The sequence below is a fragment of the Halichoerus grypus genome, chromosome 2 (genome assembly GCF_964656455.1).
Source record: "Halichoerus grypus chromosome 2, mHalGry1.hap1.1, whole genome shotgun sequence".
In the NCBI taxonomy this organism is placed as follows: domain Eukaryota; kingdom Metazoa; phylum Chordata; class Mammalia; order Carnivora; family Phocidae; genus Halichoerus; species Halichoerus grypus.
In genome coordinates this window covers 102,897,880-102,912,873 of record NC_135713.1, presented here as the reverse complement: position 1 = coordinate 102,912,873, position 14,994 = coordinate 102,897,880, and the positions used below count along the sequence as shown (strand labels likewise).

General features: G+C 37.6%; 1 protein-coding gene across 8 annotated transcripts in view; it reads left to right on the top strand.

Annotated features, from left to right (window-relative positions):
* ERBIN (erbb2 interacting protein) overlaps window positions 1–14,994 on the top strand; it is a 124,683-nt gene that overhangs the window by 26,094 nt on the left and 83,595 nt on the right. The window lies entirely within an intron of this gene.

The window sequence follows — 14,994 nt, the reverse complement described above, 5'->3', positions numbered from 1 at the left end:
ATAGGGTTGATACTCTTTTAAATTTTATTTTATTTTTATTTTTATTTTTTTTTTTTTTATTTTTTTTTTTATTTTTAAAGATTTTATTTATTTATTTGACAGAGAGAGAGAGAGAGAGCAAGAGTAGGAACACAAGCAGGGGGAGTGGGAGAGGGAGAAGCAGGCTCCCCGCTGAGCAGGGAGCCCGATGTGGGGCTCGATCCCAGGACCCTGGGATCATGACCTGAGCTGAAGGCAGACGCTTAACGACTGAGCCACCCAGGCGCCCTGAAGGCAGATGCTTAACCATCTGAGCCACCCAGGTGCCCCTTCTTTTAAATTTTAATGTTAATATTTCTAGTATTTATTTTATTTTCATGAACGTGACACAGATGTTTGGTTTTTTATTGAGGAATTATTCTGTTTCTAGTTTACTAGGATTTTTGTCAAGAATGAATGTTACCTTTTTTTAGATTCCCTTTTGGCATTGTCAAGAAGATCCATTTTACCCCCTTTTCATCTGTTTGTGTGATGTATTGTTAATAGATTTATTCTCTTGGCATTCCTAGAATTAATTTTCCATAGTCATGTTTAGTCTTACTGTATTTGAGTTTCTTCTATATAATTTAGGATTTTTTGAAGTATTCTTGAGTATAAATGGCATATTGATGCAGTATGCTAACTTTGATAGGTGTATAAGAATTCTATTGAATTTGTAATATGAATTGAGAACTTTTTCATATTTCCTATTAGCTCTGAATCTCGTGATCAAATTCCATTCCTTTTAAGTTTGCGAGTGCTTAGGTGCTTAGTGTCTCTTAGAGTAGTGACTTATTGATAAACCCTTAAGTTTCATCCATGATTTTCTATTTCCTAAAACCGTTTTATAATTTATATTTTTATAGTAAGTCATGTAAAATTTAGAACGTCACTACATATTGAATTTAGTATTTTTAAAATACTTTTTTTTTGTTTTGCAATATATGATAAAGACCTGCATTTACTCCAAAATACAGAAATAATTTTTGTCTGTGCTGTTATATTCCCATTCTGATTCCTACTGGTGTGTTTTGTATCTTTAGGCTTGCTGGGAAATTGTCATTTATTTATTTATTTTTAAGATATTTATTTATTTATTTGTCAGGGAGAGAGAGAGCAGAAGCAGGGGGAGCAGCAGACAGAGGGAGAAGCAGGCTCCCTGCTGAGCAGGGAGCCTGATGTGGGACTCGATCCCAGGACCCTGGGATCATGACCTGAGCCGAAGGCAGATGCTTAACCAACTGAGCCACCCAGGCATCCCGCTGGGAATTTGTCTATTCTTAATGTTTATATTCTTCTCCAGTTGACCCTTGAACAACCTGGGGTTTGGGGGTGCTGACCCCTGCACAGTCAGAAATTGAAGTATAACTTTTGAATCCCCCAGAACTTAACTACTAATAGCCTACTCTTGACTGGAAGCATTATTGATAACATAAATAGTTGATTAACAAATATTTTGTGTGTATATATATATATATATATATGTATTACATATTGTGTCCTTACAATGAAGTAGGCTAGAGAAGAGAAAATGGTATTAAGAAAATCAAGGAGGGAGTCTGAGTGGCTCAGTTCGTTAAGCATCTGCCTTCGGCTCAGGTCATGATCCCAGGGTCCTGGGATTGAGTCCCGCATCCGGCTCCCTGCTCGGCGGGAAGCCTGCTTCTCCCTCTCCCTCTGCCCTTCCCCTCTCCCCCTGCCCATGCTCTGTCTATCTCTCTCTCAAATAAATAAATAAAATCTTAAAAAAAAATAGAAGGGTACCTGGGTGGCTCAGTCGTTAGGCATCTGCCTTCGGCTCAGGTCATGATCCCAGGGTCCTGGAATCGAGTCCCACATCGGGCTCCCTGCTCAGCGGGAAGCCTGCTTCTCCCTCTCCCACTCCCCCTGCTTGTGTTCCCTCTCTCGCTGTCTCTCTCTCTCTGTCAGATAAATAAATAAAATCTTTAAAAAAGAAAAGTAAAATCTTTCTAAAAAAAAATCATAAGGAAGAAAAAATACATTTATAGCACTGTACTGTATTTATAAAAAAAAAATCCACTTACAAATCCACTTGAATATGTGGAGATTGAACCCATATTGTTTAAGAGTCAACTGTACTGCCACCAAAACCGGAACCACCTCTTGGATTCATTCATCATTTTTACCCTTTCTCTTTTCTAAATGATTAATTCCTGCTTTTTTCTTTATATTCCTCCACTAAATGGAGACATACAACAGGGAGTTGGATATGCAAGTCTGGGGTTGATAGGAGTGGTCTAGCCTTCAGTGTAGCAGGCAGTTCTGGTGTGCAGCCTCTTGGCTTAGCCTCTGACTTTAACTGTAGGTGCAAGAAACAGTACCATAACAATGCAGAGTCACCTTAGGATGTCCTTCCCAGTGAAAGGAAGCCCCAGTGATTTCTCTGCTATGGGAAGCCATCTATACCAGAAAGCAAGCATAGGCTGGTAGCCAGTGAAAGTTAATGTCCCGTAGAGGCAACCCTTAATCCATGGCAAACAGGAGCAGATGGAGAACAGCTTGTCTCTCATCCTATAAGCAGACAATTCTGAGAGATTGCCTGTGTGCTTCTCAAGAAGTTTAAGTAGAATGAGCCCCTGTTGTCCTTAGGAATGACTTTGATGATATACCATTCCTTATATTGGCTTTTTCTTTGTCCCTGCCTTACTCTTTCTGCTCCCTCAGGTCATTTCCTGGACAGGGAATGTCCTGTACTTAAATCCTTACTTAAGCCTTTGCTTTTGGGAGAACCCAAACTAGGACAGGTATCATTTGAGTACTTATTATTTAAAGAGTTGATAAGATTTCAACACTTGAAACTGGATGATCATCAAGGATGATGTGGATATGGAGAAGAGGACCAAAATCTGTGTTGTCGATCGCTATAATGTGTTAAGTGGTTGGCATTAAAGAGGAGCAACTAGCAAAGGAGACTGAGGCACAACTAGTGGTGTAATAACAAAATTAGGAGCATGTGATGTCTTGGAAATACAATGTGATGTGAATTTAGAATTTATCTATTGAATTTGGCAATATGTGGGCCATTGATGAACTAGGAAGAATAGTTTCCATTGAAGTGACGGGGACAAAAGTGTGATTGGAGTGGGTTTAAGAACAATTGATGAAATAATTAAAGACAGTGTATATAGACAACTTGTCTGGAATTTTGCTGTAAAGGGGAGCAGAGAAATAGATTGGTAGCTGGAGAGAGATATTGAGAGTGAGGTCTTTTTTTTTTTTAAGATTTTATTTATTTGAGAGAGAGCGTGTGCAGATGAGCAGGGGCGGGGGGCATGGGGAGAAGGAGAAGCAGACTCCCCGCTGAGCAGGCAGACTGATGAGGGGCTGGATCCCAGGACTTTGGGATCATGACATGAGCCGAAGGCAGACGCTTAACTGGCTGAGCCGCCCAGGTGCCCCGAGAGAGGTCCTTTGTAAGATGGGAGAAAAAATACACCTACTTGCTATAACATATTGCTGCACATGGTCAAAATCAATTGTTCCTTTAGAGTATTTTAGAGAACCAGGATTCTCTTTGGTTTATTTGACCATTTTGTTCTGTTCCCAGCAGGGCTTCCCAGATGATGCTTAATGGATTTCAAGCATCAAGAAAAAGAAGTTGTTAATAGTAGTCGTTAGCAGAAACTGAGGCTATTGGGTGTTACTCTAGCATGGAAATGAATACTAGGAAGTAAAAAGAAATAAAGGAATACACATAAGGAAGTTAATCCACCCACAAGATTATGAGTTATGAGGAAGAGTTGAGGATCCAGTCTATGAGGAAGCTATTTCTAGGTTTGAAATAAGGCCAAGATTTATTTTCCCTATCACAGTAATAAGCAACATCATTGTGAATATACATTTGTGATACATACTGCCCCAAATGTCTTTTTTGCACAGCTTTTATTGACCTATTGTTGAAAATTACAGAATCAACTATAATGTTAGGAACAGTGAATGAACACACAGACCTCCAGTATTCCTTTTCTGCACCATTTCATCTTCCCACAGTTTGGTTATGAGCCATAATGAGCTGCTTTCTTTCCTGATTCTCCCTGTACTTGCTCTCTTTGATTATAGAATGATCTAATCTTAGCCTTTCAGAGTTAAGTAAACAAATTCTGTCTGGGGTGTTTGCATTTGTAGTCTTATTTCTAATTGCAGAATGAAATACTTTTTTTTTTTTTTTGTAAAAATAACTAGGCCCTCTTCTTCCATAAATTAATGTCATTTCTCCTAAACTGAGATGGAGGAGAATTCGGAGATTTTTCCTCTACCTTGATCAAGTGTACTTGACAAAGGAGGGGGTCAGGCTGGACATCTTCCATGAGACTGTCTTTTCTATAAATGAAACAGTTTCACCTACATTGGAAATGCCCTGATATTTTTGCTTCTAGTTAGGTTATAGGAGGACACAGAAAACCTTTGATTCCCTGGTAAGAATAAAAAAAATCTGGAAACAAAAGGATCCTGCTTTAAAATAAAAAATAGGGCTAGCAAAAATCTGTGAAATCAAGAAAGCCCTAGTGAACTAAATTCCACAGATAATGAACCTCTCCTAGGTGAGTCAAGAGTGTGATAGCTTCCCTCCCTGGGGACACTTGCCTGGTATCAGTATAGGATGGAGAAGTGGACTTGCCATAAATGCAAAGACTGAAGTGATGAGGATAACTCATCCAAGTTTTTGAATGACATTGTGGGCTTTTGTGAATGGGAATCTGACAAGAGCCCCAAAGGCAAAATAAGTCATTAAGCCTGATAATTCTATCCACCTTGAATTTTGTCATGAAGCAGCAGTAGAGGAGGAGGCCTTGAAAAGCTCAGAGAAACGTGTAGTCCTGAAAATTCAGTGGTTCTTGCGTTGTGGGACCCTGCTGGATTAGAATCTAAAGGTAAACTGAACCAAAAAATACTTGGAACTGCATCCCAAATTCTTTCTACCCCAGATGGTGACAAGATCAAAAAGGTGGCTGTCTTTGGGGGTAGAAAAGTTGTAAGTTGAAGTGATCACAGATGAAATCAGTCTAATTAAAGCTGCAGCCAGTCCCAGCTCATAGAGGTTTTTGCTAGGAATATGAATTATCAGTCACCTATCCTGAGAGAAGAGTGTAGACTCTCTGGGAAATAAGGAAAACTTAACAAAACAATATTGTGCTTAATTCTAAACTTTAATCCTACAGCGTCTAGAATACTATGAAAAATTGTGAAACATACAAAGAAACAGGAAAATGTGATTGTATATTTAAGAGAAGATAGTTAATAAAAGCAGACTTACAGATGACGCAGTTATTAGAAGTAGGAGACAGGGATTTTAAAACAATTTACAGAGTAGTATGTGAGGGATTGGGTATTTCAGGAGAGTAATGGACAACCTGAAAGTGAGCCAGATACACCTTCTAGAACTGAAAAATTCAGTATCTTTAAAAAAAAAAAAAAAACTGCTCAAATCAGCTTAACCAGCAAATTTGTAGTAAGAAACAGACTGGAGAAAATGGTAAATTTGTGAATAAATATGAAATTCTGTTTTCTTGTTTTTATTTTTTTATTACCTTTTTTATATTTATTTATTTTAGAGAGCATGCAAGAGCAGGGGGAGGGGCAGAGGGAGAGGGATTGAGAGTCCCAAGCCAACTTCACACTAAGCGTCGAACCCAATGTGGGGCTTGTTGTCATGACCTAAGCTGAAACAAGAATCGGTCGCTTAACCAACTGAACCACCCAGGTGCCTCTTTCTTGTTTTCAAATTTGTATGACAGTTGATAGTGTAAAGCAAAAAATATTGTGGGATTTATAATATGTGGAAGTAAAATGTATGACAGTAGCTTGAAATACGGGAGAGAATAAATATAAATTATACTCTTAAATTTCTTAGATCATATGTGAGGTGACATAATATTTGAAGGTGGACTGTGATGAATTAAGACTGCATATTGTATATTCCTAGAGCAACCAAAAAAAAAAAAAAAAAACAGCAAAAAGGCCATAAAATGAGGGGTGCCTGGGCGGCCCAGTCATTAAGTGTCTGCCTTCGGCTCAGGTCATGATCCCAGGGCCCTGGGATCGAGCCCCGCATCAGACTCCCTGCTCAGCGGGAAGCCTGCTTCTCCCTCTCCCACTCCCCCTGCTTGTGTTCCCTCTCTCACTGTCTCTCTCTCTGTCAAATAAATAAATAAAAATCTTAAAAAAAAAAAAAAGGCCATAAAATGAGATAGTATGGGGGAAAAATAGCATCATTTGCATTATTTGAAGTCAAGAAAAAAGAGGAACAAAGAACTAATAGAAAATAAACAGTAATGAAATAGGCTTAAATTAAGCACACCAATAATTATATAAATGGTCTAATCCCATCATCAAAACATAAAAATTTTCAGATTGGATAAAATAGTAAGACCCAACTGTATGCTTCATACAAGTAGGCACTTTAAATATAAAGATAAATTTGGTTAAAGGAATAGATGGGAAAAGATAGCACTGTATTAAAACTTACTGAAAGAAAGCTCCTATGGCTATAATGATATCAAGCAAAATATATTTCAAGGCAAGGATTGTTAGAGAAAAAGAACATCTTATAATGATAAAAGGTTACACTTATCAAAAAGATATAAGAACCCTAAATGTGTATTCACTCTGTAACAGAGCGTCAAAATACATGAGATAAAAATAGACAATTATAAAAGGAGAAATAGACTTACTTATACTGATGGAGATTTCAGTACTTTCAGTATTTAAAATTGTAAGGATATAGAAGATTTGAACACCACTGTCAACCAATTTAACCTAATTAACATTTATAAAACATTATACCCAAGAGATGCAGAATGTGACATTCAGGTGGACATGAAACACTCACCCATATAGAAGTTTTGTGGGGCTGTCCAAAAGCTTCAGCATATTGCAAAAGCTAGAAATCATAATATGTTCTCTGACCATAATGGAATTCAGTTAGAAATCAGTAACAAATAAGGTTTAGTAGGTCTCCAAGTGTTGAAATAAAGATGATTCTAAATAACCCATGGGTAATAGAATAAATCAAATGGAAAAACTGAAAGCATTTTAAATTAACAAAGACATATCAAAATTTATGAAGTGCAGCTTATTAGAGAATTTACAGTTTTAAATCTTGAAGAAGAAAGTATTAGAATCATTTATTTAATCTTTATCCTAAGAGGAAAAAAAGAAGACAATTAAATTTAAAATAAATAAAAGACAGAAAACAGAAAAAACTGAAACTAATGAAATAGAGAACATACCCTAAGAAAATGAACAAAGCGTAAAGTTTCCTCTCCAGAAAAACTGATACGGTTGTTAAAGTTAGGAAGAGGGCGCCTGGGTGGCTCAGTTGGTTAAGCGACTGCCTTCAGCTCAGGTCATGATCCTGGAGTCCTGGGATCGGGTCCCACATCGGGCTCCCTGCTCGGCGGGGAGTCTGCTTCTGCCTCTGACCCTTCCCCCTTTCATGCTCTCTCTCTCTCTCATTCTCTCTCTCAAATAAATAAAATCAAAAAAAAAAAAAAAAAAGATTGATGGCTTAAAATAACAGGAATTTGTATTTCTCTTGAATTTGTGAATCATTGTTGTAGTCTTTTATCTTAGGCTGCTTTATGACGTCAAGTTCTTGGGGCAACATTCAAAGAAGGTGAAGGTGGAAGTTTTAAATCTTCTTGAGGCATAGGTACTGTTATTTCCAAAACAAACTGCTATATAGGCAAGTCACAAGATCATCCTGAATTTCAAGGAATGGGAAAATAGACTCAGTCTTTTGATCTTGGGTGGTATAAAACACTGTGGCCGTGTTTCCTTTTTTCTTTATTTCTTTTTCTTTTTTTTTCTCAGAGGGAGAGTGAGTGCAGGGTCTGGGGGAAAGGGCAGAGGGAGAGGGAAAGAAAGAATCTTAAGTAGTCTCCACGCCCAGTGTGGAGCCCAACGCAGAGCTTAGTCTCACCACCCTGAGATCATGACAGGGGCCGAAATCAGCAGTTGGATGCTTAACCAACTGAAACACCCAGGCGCCCCAACGTGTTTCTTAATTTATAGTGGTTAAATCAGAAACAGTAAAGGGTCTAGATTTCCCCATCTTTACAAGCTAGTATGTTAATCTGTCAGAATACACACGACCTCTAGATCAGAGACAGAGTTCATTACTCACTACAAAAGCAGCAGCCAGGGCATGTCTTGTGTCAATTACCTGAGCCTTAATCTTCACAGGGCTACACAGTAAGGGTCAGATGGTACCTGCACAGGCAGTAATGTGCATTGCAGGAGAGCAGCCCCAAATTGGGAGACTCTGTTTACATAGCCCCACCGGTAATGAGAGTCTGTGTCCTTTCCTCTGAAAGTGAGAGATAGAAACCTTATCTTTACTCTGGAATTTAAGCAAATCTTCTTGAGAGAAGATGTTGGACTGTCTTAATTTTGCTAAGCATTATTATCTTGGAATGTCTCTTAATACAAACATCTTAAATTGCCTGTAAATGACATTGCTCAGAGAACCCAGACCATGCAGAAATGTGAGATGTTCAGGGAGAATTATATTCCAATACATTGTTTTCCAACTCTCTTGCACAATAATTTACTTTCCTCCCATGTACAAAATTCTATCACTCTCTACGTTTTTTTTTTTTTTTAAGATTTTATTTATTTATTTGTTAGAGCACACAAGCAGAGGGAGCGGCAGGCAGAGGGAGAGAAGCAGACTCCCCTACTGAGCAGGGAGCCCAATGTGGGGCTTGATCCCAGAACCCTGGGATCATGACCTGAGCCGAAGGCAGACGCTTAACTACTGAGCCACCCAGGCGCCCCTGCCCTGCCATTTGTAATTAGAGAAATGCAAAACAAAAATACAGTAAGCTATTGCTATGCACGTACTACTACTTAAGAAAGACTGGAGAATATCAAGTGTTGGTAAAGATGTAACTGGAACTCTGGAAGTGTTAAATGATAAAACCACTCTCTAAAACAACTTTAAAATATATATATAATTAAACATAGACTGTGACCTAGCAATTTCACTCCCATTTATTTATTTATTTATTTATTTATTTTAAAGATTTTATTTATTTATTTGACAGAGAGATAGACAGAAGAGCACAAGCAGAGGGAGTGGCAGAGGGAGAGGGAGAAGCAGGCTCTGCACTGAGCAGGGAACCCGATGCGGGACTCGATCCCAGGACCCTGAGATCATGACCTGAGCCGAAGGCAGACGCTTAACCATCTGAGCCACCCAGGCGCCCCCCATGTATTTATTTTTATTTTATTATTTTATTATTTTCACTTCCATGTATTTATCCATGAGAACCAAAGCCTGCATTCTTATAACATTTATACATAAATGTTATTGCACTCTTATTCAGGACAGGTTGCTTTGGCTAGGGTGTTGATTGGAAAGTAGCACATGGGGACCTCTGCTGCAGTGGTGGAAAGACTGTATTTATGTATGTATATAACTTTTTCACCCCCTTTACGCATCCCCCCCCCCCCCCCCCCCCGCTTCTGGCAACACCAATCTGTTTTCTATATCTAGGAGGTTTTTTGGTTTGTTTTTAGATTCCACATATAAGAGAGATCAAATGGTATTTGTCTGACTTATTTAACTTAGCCTAATATCTGTCCGTCCAAGTTGTTGCAAATGGCAAGATCTCATTCTTTTTATGACTGAATAAAATTTGTGTGTGTGTGCACTGCAGTGTACATGGGGGTGCATATATCTTTACTGGTTAGTGTTTTTGTTTTCTTCAGATAAATACCCACAAGTGAAATTGCTTGATCATATGGCTGGATTTTTTTTGTGGGGAGGGGAACCTCCATATTGTTTTACATAGTGGCTGCAGAAGGGTTCCCTTTTCTCTACATCCTCACCAATACTTGTTATTTCTCATCTTTTTGATAATAGCCATTCTAAAATGTGAGATGTGATATCTCATTGTTTTGATTTGCATTTCCCTGATGATTAGTGATTATTGAGCATCTTTTCATCTGTTGGCCATCTGTATGTTTGGTTTTTTTTTTTTAAAGTGTCTATTCAGATCTTCTGCCCATTTTTTAATTGGATTCTTTTTGTCATTAATTGTATGAGTTCTTTATATATTTTGAATATTAGTCCCTTAGGACTTGTATATATTTTTCTCTCATTCTGTAGGTTACATTTTCCTTCTGTCGATGGTTCCTTTTGCTGTGCTGGAGGCTTTTTTAGTATGATGTAGTCCTACTTACTTGTTTTTGCTTTTGGTGTCAGATTCAAAAATCATTGCCAAGACCTTCGTCAAGAAGCTTACCCACCTGTGTTTTCTTGTATGAGTTTTATGGTTTTAGGTCTTAGGTTCATCTTTTTTTTTTTTAAGATTTTATTTATTTGAGAGAAAGGGAGAGCGAGCACACACAAGCTGGGGGAGGGAGAAGGGACTAAGCATACTCTGTGCTGAGCACGAAGCATGACACGGGGCTCGATCTCATGACCTGGAGATCATAACCTGAGTTGAAATCAAGAGTCGGACCCTTAACCAACTGAGCCACCCAGGCACCCACGGTTCAAATTGTTAATCCATTTTGAGTTAATTTTTGTGTATGATAGAAGATAGTGGTCAAGTTTCATTCTCCACTATCATTCATTGAAGGGACTGTCCTTTAGCCCTTGTGTATCCTTGGCTCCTTTGTTGTAAATTAATTGACCATATTTTTTTTGAAAAATGGCATTGGAATTTTGATAGGGATTACATTGAATCTTTGGATTGCTTTGGGTACTATAGACATTTTACCTGTATTGATTCTTCCAGTTCATAAGTATGGAATAGCTTTTCATTTATTTGTGTCTTGAATTTCTTTCATTAATGTTTTAGAGTTTTCAATATTTAGATCTTTTACCTCCTTCATTAAGTTTATTCCTAAGTATTTTGTTCTTTGATACAATTATAAATGGGGTTGTTTTCTTTATTTTTCTTTCTGAAAATTTTAGTGTATAGAAATTCAACTGATATTTGTATCCTACAACTTTACTGAATTCACTTATTAGTTTCAATAACAGTTTTTTGATGGAGTCTTTCGAGTTTTCTATATATACTATTATGTCATCTATAAATAGTGACAGTTTTACTTTTTTCTTTCCAATTTGAATGCCTTTTTATTTATTTTTCTTGCCTAATTGCTCTGGCTAGGACTAGAAGGCTTCACTGGTGAATAGTCAAAGAACAGTTAATACCTATCCTTTTTAAACTCTTCCAAAAAAATAGAAGAGGAGGGAAGTCTTGCAAACTTACTTTATGAGGCTTTCATTACCTTAATAGCAAAACCAGACAAAGACGCCACAAGAAAAGAAAATTACACAGCTGTATCCCTGATGAACATGGATGAAAAATTCCTGAACAAAATATTAGCAAACTGAATTCAACAGTGCATTAAAAGAATCATATACCGTGATCAAATGAGATTAATCCAGGGATGCAAGGATGGTTCAACATCCTTAAATCAGTCAGTGTGATAGATTACATTAACAAGATGAAGGATAAAAAATCATATAATCATCTTAATAAATGTGGAAAAAGCATTTGACAAAAATTCAACATCTAGTTACGATAAAAATTCTCAACAAAGTGGGTATAGAAGAAGGAACATATATCGATGTAATAAAAGCCATATATGACAAGCCCATAGCTAACATCCTACTCAGTGGTGCAAAGCTGAAAGCCTGGGGCGGCTAGGTGGCTTAGTCACTTAAGTGTCTGCCTTCGGCTCAGGTCATGATCCCAGGGTTCTGGGATCGAGCCCCACGCTGGGCTCCCTTTTCAGTGGAGAGCCTGCTTCTCCCTCTCCCTTTGCCTGCTGCTCCCCCTGCTTGTGCTTTCTTTCTCTCTCTGTGTCAAATAAAAATCTTGAAAGGCTTTAATCAGGAACAATAAAGGATGCCTACTCTTGCCACTTTCATTCACCATAGTATTAGATTTTATATTGTCATTGCTGTTAGTTACAGGGATTTATACAGTTTCCAAACTGTAAGAATCTATTTCATTATGTAAGTAATTTGTAGAAATGTAAAAATGGAAATTTCTTTAAATGTGGCACTCTTTAGTAACTTCAATATGTATGTCTGCTACTTTATTCCACAGTAAGATTTTTTTAAAACATGTTTAGGGTAACCATGGTTTGTTATGAAAGTAGGATTCGTAGTGCCAATATTGAAGAAAGTCTCAGCTTTCTACTGGATTAGAATTAGGCCAGTAGGGTTCAGACATTGATGCTAGTCTTACAGCTATAAGTGTGGAACTTAGCTGTTTGTTGCTGTATATATTGTAGGCATAGCACATTTTATACATTCAGTTATTGATTTTTGTCCTTCAGGATCAAATGCTCTTACACAGCATTTATAATTTTTTCATTGTATGAATTTCTTGCCTTTCTATTCTTATTTTTTTTCATATCACATTTGTTTACTATTCATGTACTTACCCGTAATGGGTTAATGGTGTCCATTAAATGCCTCAGAACTAAGGACAGGTATACCGAGTATAGATTAGCAAACACTGTGATGGCCATGATTAAACTAAAATGATCTTAAACAACCACTGAGTGTCAGCTAATAGCTGTGGGTATGCCTGAGGAGCCTTGGTTGTACCTTTCAACTTCTGAACTCATGTAGAAAGATTGTTTCAACATTAAAATTTCTCTCAAATCTACTTGGGTATATCATACTGATAGGAAAATATACTGTATTTTTAGATCGATAGGGAACTATAACATACTGTGTTTTTATAGGTTTTTTTTTTTTTTTTTAATTTATTCATTTGAGACACAAATACAGAGAGAGAGGGAGAGGGAGAAGCAGACTCCCCACTGAGCTGGGAGCCCAATGCTGGGCTCCATCTCAGGACCCGGAGATCATGCCCTGAACCAAAGGCAGACGTTTAACCATCTGAGCCACCCAGGCACCCCTTAACATGCTATATTTTTAAAAAACTTTATAGTGACTTCACCTTTCACTTGTTATAGTAATACCCAAGCTGAGAATTTGTCAAAATAATAGTAGAGAATTGGGAGGGAGAAAATATGGTGGTTTGAGCATAGATGAAATAAGATTGACCGTGTATTGATTATTGTTGAGAATGTTGGACAAAAAGAATTACATTAGCACTTTAAGATAGAGAATCTTGAGTTTTTTTTTTTTTTTTTAAAGATTTATTTATTTATTTGAGAGAGCGAGAATGAGAGAGAGTACATGAGAGGGGGGAGGGTCAGAGGGAGAAGCAGGCTCCTCGCTGAGCAGGGAGCCCGATGCGGGACTCGATCCCGGGACTCCAGGATCATGACCTGAGCCGAAGGCAGTCGCTTAACCAACTGAGCCACCCAGGCGCCCCGAGAATCTTGAGTTTTATATCTAATCTGCAAAATAAGAATCTCCAGAGGGGCACCTGGGTGGTCACTCAGTTTAAGTGTCCAACTCTTGATTTCAGCTCAGGTCGTGATATCTGGATCGTTGAGATCAAGCCCTGAGTTGGGCTCCATGCTCAGGGTGGAGTCTGCTGGTCCTCTTCCCCCCACTCTCACACTCGCTCGCTCTCTCAGATAGATAGATACATAGATACATAGATAAAATAAAATAAAATAAAATCTTGGAAAAAAAGAATCTTAAGAAGGCACAATAATCTATATTTTTGAGAAATACCCTTTGTGAGTTTTATTTGGTTAGTTATACCATTGCACCCAAGGTATGTTTTTTGTTTTCCTCCTCATGAGCAGCTTTTTTACTGGTGGAACATCTTGCTAGGACAGTCTATGAATTGTTGCCCAAATCTCTTTATAAAAATTTACCAGTGGGCTCTTCTAGGGTATTCCTATCTGTTTACGAATCAAATGTTGTGACTCTTGGTTCACAATCTACTCTTGCTACTGCTCTATTTTTCTAATGTCCTTTATAGCCAAACTACCTGAATTGTCTGTATTTGCTATATCAGGTTATCTTGTTTTTTCTTGAATTGCCTCCAGACATTGTTTTGTTTCTACCACTCCGTTAAGTGACCTTATTAAGATAATCAGTGACCTCTGCTACACAGTGGTAATCCCAAATTCTTATTAACATAGTTGATAACTTCTTCCTCCTTGAAACATTTTCACTTTGCTTTTACAGTATCATTTTTTTTTCTTGACTCCTTTTTGGTTCTTTCTCTACTTTCTCATCTCTTATTTTTGTAATATCCCAGGGTTTAATCATTGGACCTATTCTCTTTTCTATCTGTGCTCATGCTCTTGATGCTTTCATGTAATTTCATTGCTTTAAATATCATCTGTAGGCAGATGACTTCCAAATTTGTATCCTCAGCTTGGAACTGTCCCCACATCTCTGAATGCCCTTATTCAACTGCCTACTAAAGATCCTGCTAGGACATCATTCAGGTATTTTAAACTAACGTTTCTAAATACAGGTTTCGCATCTCTCTTTTCTCCATCCTGCTCTTCCATAGCCATATTCTGTTTCAGCTTATTGGCAGTTCCATTCTACCAGATTATTACATATGTAGGAGTATGTTGAATGACAAATTTATTGATCATCTTTGTTTGCTATATGCACAGGTGTTTTTTGTGGCATGTACTATAAGAATTTGTGGGGAAGGTTAAACAACTCAGGAGTACTAAAACCATTTGGCACAGAGAAAAATAGCCCAATAAATTTAGGGTAACTGTAAAATTTTGAAACACAAATTTATTAACATTACTGAATTTTTTAACAAAAAGATTGTGTATACTTTTTATTAATGTTACTGTTTCGGGTTTAGGCTATTTTACTTTGTACTATGTACTGTGTAATATTTCACTTTGTAATATGTTTATAGGTACAGAAAACTTCACAATGGTTTAAATAAATGGGGGATTTTGTTTTCTTACATACCAAGAAATCCAGAAGACAGCAGTTAACATTGGTCCAGTTGCTCAGCAGTGCTTTTAGAGATCCCCAACTTGTTCTGTTTTGTTTTTCTTTGTCAGCCTTATTAGTTG